General features: G+C 50.0%; 1 protein-coding gene across 1 annotated transcript in view; it reads left to right on the top strand.

The window, feature by feature from the left end:
• Window positions 1-12,773, top strand: part of LOC144943931 (fibulin-5-like) — a 610,861-nt gene that overhangs the window by 434,067 nt on the left and 164,021 nt on the right. The gene's annotated exons all lie outside the window — the stretch shown is intronic.

The raw sequence follows: 12,773 nt of genomic DNA, 5'->3' as shown, positions 1-12,773 counted from the left end.
ACAAGCAGGGAGTACTCAAGAAACTTGGACCATTTTATCTTGGCGCGCAGGGAGATTTTATAACGATATTTGCTAAATGGATATGATTTATTTGGAGCTTATATCATGAGATGTATTATTGTAGAGTGGCTAATATCGTGGCAACAATATTCCCCAGGGTGGTCAAAGTAAATCGGTAGCATTGTGGAGAATATAAATTAAAATAGACGATCAATGCCTCCGAATATGTTGTCTTTCCACAAAGGATAAAAGTCCCAAGAAAACTGGACTTGTTACGTTTAAAGCAGGCCTGACTGCTGATGAGACACCGGACGCTGTACTGAATGAATGCTGCTGAAATGATTCCCTCTCAGCCGGGTTGTGAGACTATATATTTGAACATCTCCACGTGCAAGAATCGTGGTCTGTTACCTGCAGTGCATGAATAGCTTCTGAACAAAGGCGCCCAACTGACCATTTGCTTGCGGCTGCAATCGAGAACCCGTGTACTGCACGCACACGCGTGTTAAATGGGTTAATTTCAGCTTAAGCGTTTGCACTTGAAGCAAGTTGCTTAGAGTAAACACTTGGGATCAGTATCACGATCGTGAACTTTAACCAATTAATCCCAATTGTGTGAATTGCAACTCGACACGGTGGCAAGGACTCGCCCCATCGGTTGTGCGTCCGGCATGAAAGCCAAACACACTCGCTCGCCTCCTGCGTTTGATTCCTCCTCCTCGCAGACACTGCTGGAGCAATCATCCGCATCAGAACATCAACGGGCCGATGCGCACATCTTCAAAATTCTAAATTAAAGACAAGCCACGGTATAGTGAGTGTGACACAAACTATGGACCATCGAGTAAACGCACAGCGACACACTCATGGTTTATACATCGAGACACAAAGATAAACGTAGAGGTCCGTAGACACTCGTAGAGAGACAGATACATAGAGATACGTAGATACATTACAGACAAGCCACGGTCGTGTGATTGTTGGCCATGCAACGCAACCAACCTCTGGGGGAAGAGCAGAACTACCTGTCAACCCCTTGTCAGTGCCCGACCTTATTACAGACCAATCCAGACATTATTGGTCACCCCGTGCCCGTTATCAATCTCTGCGTTCATCCTACAAAGTCCCATCACAAGGGAGAAACACAAACAAATTGATGTGTTGTTGTTGTTCCCGTCTTGCAAACGGCTGCACGCCGTATGGACCTGAAAACTCCATTTCCCTGCACAAGAATGCGGGGTAAACCGTACGGGTGACAGCTCAGGCAGACTTCGACATTGGTTGGCATTTAGCATCGCTTTCAACGTGCGCTGGAATATGACCCGGCTGCCTTCACGCCAGGGGGCGTCATTGATCAAACCTCTGCACGCGAGCAGCACTCCGCCACGCGCGGTGTGGCAGTGTGGTCGGTGTACAGCGGCGATTCTAATTCACTGTGTAGCAAAAATTGTGTTACATAGTTGATATAATCAGCCGCTGCGCTCACGGCACCTGCCTCGTGAGTTGACCGCCCAATCGAGCTGCTGAGCCTGTGGGTTGTGGTTGTGTGCGCGTATTGTGAACATGTTCCCACAGAAAGCAGGTCTTGTTTTAATATTGTGTTGCCACATTGACGACGAGAACATCAACACTGACGGAGGTGTACGGTCCAAGTACATCATCCCACTCTGCACAGTCGCATAATCTTACTCCCTCTCCCTTCCATGCGTTGGATGTGTTCCCCCACAGTGGCTTAGCGGGGCTTTCTTTCAGTAAAAAAAAACATTTAAACTAGAAACTATTTTTTTTTTATTTCAGCACGCAAGCCCCACTGAGCTATACGGCTCTTTTCAGAAGCGACCTGTCCACAAATGATAGCTCGAGGAAGCGGGGCTTATCACGTGGAGGGAAAGAGCGGAGGACCCACCCGCAGGAAAATCCACGCGACCGCCGGGGAAACATGCAACCTCCAAATATACAGCAGCAGGCGTCAGGGTCGGGATCGAACCCGTGACCTCCTGTACACCAGGCGAGGTGGTTAACATCTCCTAGCCGTGATGATGATGAGAGAGACACGCAAACTCCAAATATACAGCAGGCGTCAGGGTCGGGATCAAACCCGCGACCTGTACACCAGGCGAGGTAGTTAACATCGAGCCACCGTGATGATGATGAGAGAGAGACACGCAACCTCCAAATATACAGCAGCAGGCGTCAGGGTCGGAATCGAACCCGCGACCTCCTGCGTACCAGGCGAGGTAGTCAACATCTCCTAGCCACCGTGATGATGATGAGAGCGAGAGAGACACCACAAACTTCAAATATACAGCAGCAGCAGGCGTCAGGGTCGGGATCTAACCCACGACCTCCTGTAGACCAGGCGAGGTAGTCAACATCTCCTAGCCACCGTGATGATGAGAGAGAGAGACACGCAGACTCCAAATATACAGCAGCAGGCGTCAGGGTCGGAATCGAACCCGCGACCTCCTGCGTACGAGGCGAGGTAGTTCACATCTATAGGCGCTCGCCAACAGCACTTGCCCCAACAGTCTATCAAGGCTATACGGGGGGTCTTTGTCTTTGTTTGCTATCAGCCCACGTGGACACGCAATATTCCGCGGCTGAGGAAGATCAACAACAACACAAACCGCACGAGTTTGGGGATTTTACAGAACCAACGTCGCATATCCCAAGCACTGGGGGCACTGAGGGGTAAGGGGATTTGTGGAAAGGTCGAGCACGTGAACATCTCTAGCAGATGACGATCACACCGGGCACAATAATCACTGCACTGGGTGTCCGCGTGGTTACGCGACGTTGTGTTGTAAGGTCCCACCCCGCCCACACCCCCAGTCTTGTCTTAATCATAATTTCAACTTGTAGAGAGACAGCCAGGCAGTGAGGAGGTGTAAAATTTCCACCACCACCCCACCTCTCCAAGATCTGCGATCCTCTCTTCCAGATGTTAAGTTGTCATCAGCCAGTTAACGAGTGTTTACATGTTGGAGAAAACCGGAGCAGCCTGGAAAAAAAATTACCCACGCGTGCGAGGGGGAAACACTCTATCCCACTCAGATGGAACAGGTAGAGTTTTAAGTTTTTTTGCTGTGCCACCTTCTGCCAGGCCACGGTGTGGCCCCTCGAACACAAATGGGAAGACGAAGAGGAGAGTGGTGGCGCAGTGGTTAACACTTTACACCACACGCTCTGAATCCAGCAACCAAAATTAAATTGCTAGCCAGGGCTAAGATCAGTGGCGGCGAGTGATATCTCAATTGGTTTTGCCCTCCTTGACCCTCCTCCACCACTACCACCACCACCTCACCAACCCGCAATAACACATTTGGTATGTCCAAACAACCTCCACATGGTTGAGAGGGAGGCATTAAATCAGCGAGTGAATGTACAAAGGGCCGTACATTATTGTTATTTTTATTAAGATATGAAATGTAAATGGTAACAATTTCAAATCTTTCGTGACTGCAGGAATTCATATTCCTTGGGTCTTTCGGTAAAGTCACGTAGATAGGTTCAAAGAAAATAACCTATCTACGTGACTTTACCGATAGACCCAAATAATATGGCAACAATTTCAGTAATAAACAAATGCATTTATAAACCAATCTAGTAAAATGTCAAGGCATATGTCTCTTCAATGATGTGGATGTTTCAGGACCCCATCTGCCTATCTCAGTAGCTGGGTTAATCCTCTGCGCATTAACGGCTATGATTAGCACAGAGAACAGAAGGTCAAGTCGTGACAATGGACAAGAAAGCTCTCGCAGTAATTTTATAAACCACATTTTTTATCCTCGGGTCCGGAATATATTTTTACATTTTTCAGCAGTGGCGCAGCAGCGTTGCTGGTTAGCGCATCCGCTATGAACTCGGCGATCTATTCAAATTGGTAAACTCGGAAAGATGTACCGAGGTGGAAATCGAGGCATGGGGTTTGTGGAAACAATGCCACTGCGTTTTGTAGACATTCTCAAACATGGTACAAAAATCATCGGCGTTAATAACGAACCCCTCTTCCAGAGAGGTTGTTCCCCCAGATGTTGGGCCCAATTCCCGTGAGCCACCATGCTCCAATAACATCGTTTTCTAAATTGAAACTACCACTACAAGCGCTGTAAAAACTTTTTTTAAAGCCCTCGATGTTATTAACTTGCTTTTTTTTATTCACGAATCTTAATAGTTGTTGCAATGGTCAGGAAAATAAATCCGGTGTGTCGTGGAAAGAAAAATAAATCGTAGTATTTGCGAATGTTTTGTGATGCTGTAGCTGCTGTGTTGGCAGTGGTGCACAAGCAGAGTTAACAACAATATCAACAACTCACACTCGCGAATAAAACTCATTTCTTTAGAGCTGCTTGTTGCGTTTAGTTTTTCCTCCAGCGGTACCTCCGATTCGCACGGTCGGCTATGTACGGTGCGAAAGAAGTTCAACACGCGTACATAGCTACATTTTAAAAGTGTTTTCCGATTCATCTTCTTGGTTCTTTCGGTAAAGTCATGTAGAAGGGAAGTAATAAAATAAAAAAATCTATATAAAATAATAATAAAATAATATTATTATTGTATTACTTCCCTTCTACGTGACTTTACCGAAAGAACCAAGAAGATGAATCCCTGCAGTCACGAAAGCTTTAAATCGAAATAGTTTTCTGATTCTCAAGGGGCATGTGTGAATCTGTGGTATCTTCAACAGTGACACAGACCACTTGCCCATGGCCGTGCGGACCCCGACAGGTTGAGAACTACCGCAGTGATCATCTCTATTGTTTCTCTGTCTCTATTGTTCCTCCTCTATTGTTCCTCCTCTATTCTTTCTCTATCTCTATTGTTTAGGCATATGGAACGATACTTTACTTCCCACTCGACTACCGTACGTAGTTGGAATTAATTTGAATTCAAAACAATCTCTTGTATCTTATCAGCTAATTTTGTATTGTCCTTTGCGACGAGGTCACGTGGTAGCTCACTGTTGATGCAGGCAGTAGTGTTCCGATACACGTTGGGAAAAGAATAAAAAGTTAAATTGTTCCTTTTAGACAAGGAAAAGACTATACAATTGGTTCAGTAATATATTCAAGGATTTAGATATCCTGTTTAGATTGTAAAAAATGAGCGTGCATATTCAGTTTGCTGGCTAATTTGGCTTTCCATTGAGCCAGTTTCCATGGAGTCAGTGTTTTGATTTCAACAATCACCCGGCAATTAGTTTGGCGAAATGATCAAAGCGCTCTGTGTCTGGTGTTAAGTGAGCCTTACTGTAGAACACGTGACTTCATTCACAAGCGTGTGTCATCGCGTGCCGATGTCACAGGCCGGAACTAAATTGCGAAATTAACAACTAAATGACAATAATAGTAACCACGTTCCTACACAGACGTGGTTAATTCGGGCTCCGGTGAAAAAGACGGCCCCCCCCCGATAATGAATCTCAACAGACTCACCGGGTGAAATAATTAAAAACGTGATTATCTCTATAAACTCTGGGTTTCTCTCTTTTTGCCGACCTTTCGAGCCACGAGTCCCGCGCGAAACCCGACGCCTGGACATACCTGGGTGACCCCGCGTGCCTGCAGCCCTCGTCTGCGTCAAACCCTTGGGACCTGGCGATTAAAGCCATTAACAGGGAGGCCCAAGGCTTAGTCATAGGCTGAAAATTGAGGCTGTTTGCGCAGTTAACCGCGCGGGGTGAGGAATCCGGGGGGCCGTGCCGGAGCCCAGGGCAGCGGCTACTCGAGGCTGGACGTGGGCTGGAGTTTAACCCAGACAGCCCCCACACCCCCCCACCCCCCCACCACGTTCGACACTTCTCACCTGCACGGTGTCCAACGCCGTAGCCTGCACCTCCCACCCGCCTTAGGGGAGTGCGACCTACGGGATGAGAGCCGCCAGGGTGGTGGTTGTCGTGGTGTGTGATGGACAGCACCCCGGACTTGCAATCCAGAGGTCGCCGGGTCGATCTCCTGGCGCGGCAGTCGAAGCAATGCGGGCCAGCGCTCTTAAAATGCCACCGATTTTGTCCACCTAGTGGTATAAACGCGGTTCCCCGCAGTCGATGAGCAGGCAGGCGACCTGTGGTGAGCTAAAGTGTGGGTACTCCCATATTCACAGACTTCAGGTCAGCATGGGAGAGTAGCACGGTTGACTACGTACGGTGCGAAAGAAGTTCAACATGTTACATTCATATCGCCTAGAAGGGGGCTCTGTCGAGCTCCCTCAAGTGTCGTGAGCAAAGACTTCAAGGGCCGCACTTTTAATTTAAAATCAGCCCCACCAATTCCGAGCCATTCACGCGATGCGTATGCTAAAGAGAAAGTTGTGCAGTGGATCGTCGCATTCCCTTCACCGTAGCCCGCCCAATTTGAAGGATTAACGGTGCAATCAATAAGAGTTGAGTAAGGGATGCGCATCGATTCATCATTTACTGACTCGGTGACACGCCTCGGCATCGAGCGGTTGCGATTCCAATCGGGCGGGCTGCCCTGGTTATTACTCTGGGTGCATTAACCGTGAATACGTACCGTCTGCTTTACTGTCGAAGATAAAGATGCCCCCCCCCGACGTCACCCGAATCGGATAGGGCCCCGTGTGGTTCTTCTCCACCTGGATGCACGCTGCACCCCCTGGGGGTGCAAGATGCCCTTTCTGGGGGTGCGAGACACGGACAGATTTGTTTGAGAAGGTAAATCATCGAAACAGAAATTAAGAACGGGCACGTAAGTACAACCTACTTTGTTTCATCAAACCCCTATACGCGTTTATTAACATTCTACTTTTTTTCACCGATTGAGCACCAAAGGCTGCAGTAAAGGTTTGAGAACCTGAGAACCACCGGGGTAAGGCCATCGGTGTGCCAGCGTCAGGGACCACAACAACAACCCCCCACCCCCGCAAATGACAACGTTAGGACACGCGGCACCCTCGGCCCCCTACTTGCAAACTGATCGCCGCTTGCAAGGGGCCGTCCATAAATGACGTCACGCCATTTTGGACGATTTTTGCCCCCCCCCCCCCCTCGTCACACGGCGTCACAAAAGTCAGACCCCCCCGTTAAATGACGCCACAATACTCTGTCCCCCCCCAAAATATATAAAACATGCTTCAAATCGCTTTAAACTATTGTCATAATAGTGCGTATTTAATGTGGCGCTGCACTCTGATGTTGTAGGGGAAAACATTTATAAAAAAAGTCTATTTAATTAAGTAGAACGTGTTGTCTATATTTATTTAAAGTTGCGCATTTTGATGTGACGTCACATTTCTCAACCCCCCCCCCCCTCGTCACACAGTCACAAATGTCTGACCCCCCCCCCCTCCAGGTGCGTGACGTCATTTATAGACGGCCCCGAAGGCCAGTGCTGAGCCACCCGTGTGCTGCATAGGGGTCAGCTGCCACTGGGGGTGCCCATCGAACACTTAGCTGAGATGTGATGGAAGGCGCTTTGAGTTGCCGCGGCATTTTCTGCAAGTGCCATAATAAATGTGTAGATTGATTTTTATTTCTGTAACCCACAGTGCGCGCACCACAATTCCGCCTCTCTCCACCGCGTGATTGTGTGAACGGGTGTCACCCACAGTACGTCGATCGGCAGGTCGCGTGCAGTGGGGTAAAACATGGGCACTTTCAACTTTGTCAAAGATGTTGTGGCCGGTGAGTGTGGAAGAAGACTAGGCAACCCTCCACTGTAGTTCCCTCTTAGTGGTGACCCTTCCCCCAACAGTGACGTGGGGGAGCAGTTGCAGGGCTGCGCCTTTATCTCCCGACGCATTGCCTGGGCCATGCGTGTACCCAAACTCCACAAGGAGTAACCGCTTGTTGGTTGGCCAGCGCGTGGTTGTCATCCGTTCCGATGCATCAATAACAGGCTTCTCCCGAGGCTTCACCTCATGTGGTTAGGCCGTTTGAGCAACCCTGACCCTTGCTTTGTTAAGAACGCTTATACAGGGTCTTTCAAAGAGATGGGCCCAATTTCAAAGCAGTATATTTCACGATGGCAACATGTTACAATTACACCAAAAAGTTACACACGGTTTAATGAGTTATCAAGTTTTACTAACCTTTTTATAAATGCTCTATCTGCCCTCCGCCTGCTGTACGGACAACATCGAGACGATAGTTGAATTCGTCCCAAACGCCTCTCAAAGCGTCTTCTTCCACTAAAGTCACCGCTGCCGTGATTCTGTTTTTGAGGTCATCCAGATTAGTCGCTAATGGTGGCACAAAAACACCACGGGTCTTTGACGTATCCCCACAATAAAAACTCGCAGGGTGTGATGATGTCTGGGGATCTTGGGGGCCAAGAGTGTAGCGCCAAGTCTTGGGGTCGCGTGCGACCTATCCAACGTTGAGGCAGCGCGTCTTGCGAATGACTGAGGCCAGGGGCTGTTTGTGCGCTGGGAGAGACATCTTGCGGTAATCATTTAAAACTCTATGCCCGGCCCTTTCAAGTGGTAAGAGTTTCGTTCATGGGCGGTTCGTGGTTGCAGAGATATAGCGATTTCAAATCGGGTCCATCTTTTTAAACACCCTGTATAACACAATGTGCACTGCACCTTAAAAGAGGTTTTTTTTCGCAGTTAGATCGCGAAAATATAAATGTGTCGTTAAACCCGCCCACCACCCGACACAGCCGATTAAGTAAGGTTTGTCGCGTAAACCAAAATGTGCCAATTAGTTACTGCTGCAGCACACCGGGTTGTGTGTCGGAGAGTAAAAAAAACCCACGACATTTACAATTCGAGTACCGTGCCGTTTCGCCGGGCTATTACAACAACCAGCATCGCCAGGCGATCAGACAGAACAACGACACATTTACATTTACGCACTCCCCCCCCCACTCACTCCCAAAAAAAACACCCCTCCTCTATTATGGATACACTATTGGTCGCGAAGCCTCCTGCCACGAGGTGTTGCAATGCCCCCCTCGCCTCACGCCCAGGCTACGGCAACAGCGCACCTCCACAGAGGCTCAGCAAACACCCCCAGGGGATCGCGTTCGCCGTGCACCGTTGAGAACCCGCGGGCTGTAGGCGCAGCCCTGCAATTTCTTTGCTCGCTCGCGCTCGACGCTGACGGATGGGTCGTCCCCGTTCGAGGGAGCTCTGGAGAAAGGCAGCCCCCACTTATGGGGGTGGGGGGACGCTGGGCAAACGTCTTGGAAGGGCTGGGAGCATCCGCGGTTCAACCCCACCGAACGCGACCTGCAGATCGACTGACTGCGGTACGGCGTCTACGCCGTGGATACGGCTGCTGGATGGACACAGCTGGAAGGGGGGTTGGGGAGGGAGAGAATATCTATAGGAGCGTTTTGCCAGTATCAAAGTGATGAAAAAATAGGTTTCACCCGTTCTGGCAAATAAAACAGGAGGTGTTAAGATGCTCAAACACAAAAATTAGATACCCATTGCAAGGCTTCAAGTCTGCATTGACCACACGTACTTATGGCAAAACGTGCAAACACACACGCACTGATATTAATGTATGCATTTTATTCGAAACGGATTGGCCTAAACCAGTGACAGCCTTCTTTATGGTCTTCTCTCACCATCGTTACACCAGAGAACGGCAAAAGGCGACCAGTACAATGGCAATGCAAGTACCAGAGTATGAATTGCTCGGGTTGAGCAGTTCTACATCTATGGGACCTTTTTTAGCAGTATAAAAAAATGATGAAAAAACCAAGAATAGTCTTAACCCATTTTGGTGAGACAATGCCATTAAGGAGGCTGCCTCTGATGGAGGCCAATCACGGGTTGAAGAACCACACAATCCAGCAAGAACAGAGTGGTATAAACAATAACATTGTTTACGACTGGTATATCCAGTCTGCTGTCAAAGTGGTGAACGTATTTGTCCTCACGGATCTGACAACGTTAAAGTTGTCCACAATTAAATAGCGATGCCAACTAAAGATCCGTACCGTGATATTATGTAACCGTAAGCGTCACCTCGTGTCCCCCCCCCCCACCCCTCGTCAAGGAGGTAACCTCAATCAACGTGGTACCTTCACCTCAATACAGAGAGGGCATTCAATCGCAGGCTCGAGACGCAGCAATGATCAACCCGCCCACAACCACAATCGATTCAAAGGCGAATCGAATGCTACCATTGCATTGTCAACGCAGTCCGAACGTTGAGTCAAGTGATCACCTTCACTTGATTCTGCCACGTCACTCGAAGTGGGCTTCCTCCCAGTGTTGTTTGGGGAGGTTTGAGGGTGCGGTTGGGGGGGGGTTGAGGGCCCCCTTCATATTTTGCCTTTACGGGGGAGGTTGGCGGGGGGGGGTAAAAGAAACAAAATTGATGGGAAATCTTCAAAGCGAACCGGTGTGCCCACCTCCCCGGTCTCTCTCCCCCCTCCGTGTTTTTTTTCTTTCCGTAACTGCGAGGGAGGATTAGCCGAGACGTCCAGGAGATGGGGGAGGAGCAGGTAGATGGGTGATGGTGGTGGTGGGTTTTTGTGGGAGTGGAGGCCAAGCTGTGCGCTGGGAGCAGGAGGAGGGGGGGGCAACAGGAGGGAGCAGGAGGGGAGGAGGGGGGGCAGGAGGGGAGGGGGGCAGGAGGGGAGGGGGGCAGGAGGGGGGGCAGGAGGGGGGGCAGGAGGGGGGGAGGGGGGCAGGAGGAGGGGGGGAGCAAGAGGGGAGGGCAGGAGGGGAGGAGGAGGGGGGGCAGGAGGGGGGGCAGGAGGAGGGTTCAGGCGGGAGGGCTTTGCGTGGTTCTGGCTCTCTAATCGGCTTTGCTCGATCCGCACTGTCCTTGTCCTCTCTGGCGCGTCTGTCTGGGCAGCCACCCCCCACACCACACCACACACACGGAGACACGTACACACACACACGTATACACACACCACCCACACACACACCCCACACAAAGACAAAGATCCCCCGTATAGCCTGTAACAGACTGTCGGGGCAAGTGTTGTTAGCAAGCAGCTATGAAGGCCGGAACGGCACACGAAGGGGTGGGTGGCCAGCACCACGCCCGGCCGCCTTTGTCTCCCCAGTGGCGATGTGTACACACCGGAATCGAACTCGAGTCACCGGGCTCGTGGAGCAGTGCGCCGACCACTGACACCTGCCTCACCCCAACCTCCTCCATCCTCTACTCCAGCTGAAGCAATGTTCTGTGTGTGTGTCTCTGTATCTCACAGGCGCAGAGGTGACGTCTCGACACCACACCGGTGATGCGAGACACACACAGACAGATGCAGAGGAGACGTATCCTCTGTAGCGGTGTCTCAGGAGATTTCTCCCCTGTGTCTCAGAGACACAGAGGTGACGTCTCGACACCACGCCGACGAGGTTTTTGGTAGCTGCAGCGATATTCTGCCACGCCGAGCATGCGTCACAGCGGTGGAGCGGTGGCACAGTGGTTAGCGTGTTGCAGCACAATGACGCCATCTACCTGAGTTCGATTCCAGATCACGGCTAACATGTATGTAGGACTTCTTTCGCAACGTACGTAGCCAGCCGCGATAATCGGAGGTGCGGGGGGGAGAACAAGCTAAACACTAAAAGCAAAATACCATCGGCGAGCGGCATCAGAAAGGGTCCGGGGCCTCCCCCATTCGCCGACCTACACTGACCAGCGTAATGAAGTATGGTCAAACAACCCCCACTACCGACACGGGCTGGAGAGGATTTATTTGTTCCAGCAGCAGATTGAAAGGGGGGTTGTAAGTCATTTAAATTGTAATATTTACATGTCATGTATAGGCCCATGGTAACGTACATCCGTTGGCCAAACCACTGAGCCATACTCGTAAAGCCAGAAAGTGCTCCGATTTTACGTTCACATTATTGATGAAATTATTCTCAGAGGAGGATGAGGATTAAACATGCTGTAATTGTGTTGATGTAACTTTGGAGGCGACATTTTATTTAGCCCCGGGCCAGTCGGAGGAGTTTGTATCTTGCCATGCTGGCGGCATAAAAGGGGCAACACACCCACGTGTTCCCAATAACACACACTCCGTACAACACACTCACGTGTGCCCAATAACACACACTCCGTACAACACACCCACGTGTTCCCAATAACACACACTCCGTACAACACACCCACGTGTTCCCAATAACACACACTCCGTACAACACACCCACGTGTTCCCAATAACACACACTCCGTACAACACACCCACGTGTTCCCAATAACACACACTCCGTACAACACACCCACGTGTTCCCAATAACACACACTCCGTACAACACACCCACGTGTTCCCAATAACACACACTCCGTACAACATACCCACGTGTTCCCAATAACACACACTCCGTACAACACACCCACGTGTTCCCAATAACACACACTCCGTACAACACACTCACGTGTGCCCAATAACACACACTCCGTACAACACACTCACGTGTGCCCAATAACACACACTCCGTACAACACACCCACGTGTTCCCAATAACACACACTCCGTACAACACACTCACGTGTGCCCAATAACACACACTCCGTACAACACACCCACGTGTTCCCAATAACACACACTCCGTACAACACACCCACGTGTTCCCAATAACACACACTCCGTACAACACACCCACGTGTTCCCAATAACACACACTCCGTACAACACACTCACGTGTGCCCAATAACACACACTCCGTACAACACACCCACGTGTTCCCAATAACACACACTCCGTACAACACACCCACGTGTTCCCAATAACACACACTCCGTGAAGATTTTATGGGAAGCCATTTCACCAAAAGATTGGGCAGTATTTGCACGCCGTGACCAACGTATGCCTGTAATGCGTCGC

Source organism: Lampetra fluviatilis, chromosome 33 (genome assembly GCF_964198595.1).
Source record: "Lampetra fluviatilis chromosome 33, kcLamFluv1.1, whole genome shotgun sequence".
In the NCBI taxonomy this organism is placed as follows: domain Eukaryota; kingdom Metazoa; phylum Chordata; class Hyperoartia; order Petromyzontiformes; family Petromyzontidae; genus Lampetra; species Lampetra fluviatilis.
This window is presented reverse-complemented; position numbering and strand designations above follow the sequence as displayed.